Source organism: Tachyglossus aculeatus, unplaced genomic scaffold, assembly GCF_015852505.1.
Source record: "Tachyglossus aculeatus isolate mTacAcu1 unplaced genomic scaffold, mTacAcu1.pri SUPER_30, whole genome shotgun sequence".
NCBI lineage: Eukaryota > Metazoa > Chordata > Mammalia > Monotremata > Tachyglossidae > Tachyglossus > Tachyglossus aculeatus.
The window spans coordinates 298082-298793 of NW_024044837.1; the positions used below are offsets into that span (position 1 = coordinate 298082).

The 712-nt window shown below is 45.1% G+C and overlaps 1 non-coding gene across 1 annotated transcript; it reads left to right on the top strand.

Annotated features, from left to right (window-relative positions):
- Positions 1–220: 220 nt before the first annotated feature.
- Positions 221–323, top strand: LOC119921854. The gene has a single exon (XR_005448593.1). It is a non-coding gene; the product is annotated as a U6 spliceosomal RNA (small nuclear RNA).
- The last annotated feature ends 389 nt before the right edge of the window (positions 324–712 follow it).

A 712-nucleotide genomic window follows, 5' to 3' on the forward strand; every position in this document is an offset into this window, starting at 1 on the left:
CTCACATTCTTAATCCCCATTTTTAAAGACGAGGTAACTGAGGCAGTGAGAAGTGAAGTGACTTGCCGAAGGACCCACAGGAGACAAGAGGCAGAGTAAGAATTAGAACCCAGGTCCTTCTGACTCCCCTCTCTTGTGAGGCTGAAATAAGATCACTGACGTGAAAGTGCTTTGGAAATGTAAAAGTGCTATGCGAAAAAATGCGATCTTATTATTTCTTGTCTTTCGGCAGCACATATACTAAAATTGGAATGATACAGAGAAGATTGGCATGGCCCCTGCGGAAGGATGACACGCAAATTCGTGAGGTTCTAGACTGCAAGCCCGCTGTTGGATAGGGACCGTCTCTATGTGTTGCCGACTCAGAGCTTAGAACAGTACCCAGCGCTTAGAACAGTGCTTTGCACATAGTAAGCGCTTAACAAATGCCATTATTGTTATTATTATTACTTCCCAAGAGCTTAGTACAGTGCTCTGCACACAGTAAGCGCTCAATAAATACGATTGAATGAATGAATGCCTCTACTGTGGTGTGACAACCACAGAAACATTTCCCTTCTCCTTTTTCAGCTCAGCTGGGCCCCCAAAAGTCACAAGGTGGAGGATTTGTGGGGCAAAGAAAGGAAGCTTGTCTTTCTCACCGATTACTCCCTCAACCTTCAAAGCCTTATTGAAGGCTCATCTCCTCCAAGAGGCCTTTCCTGACTAAGCC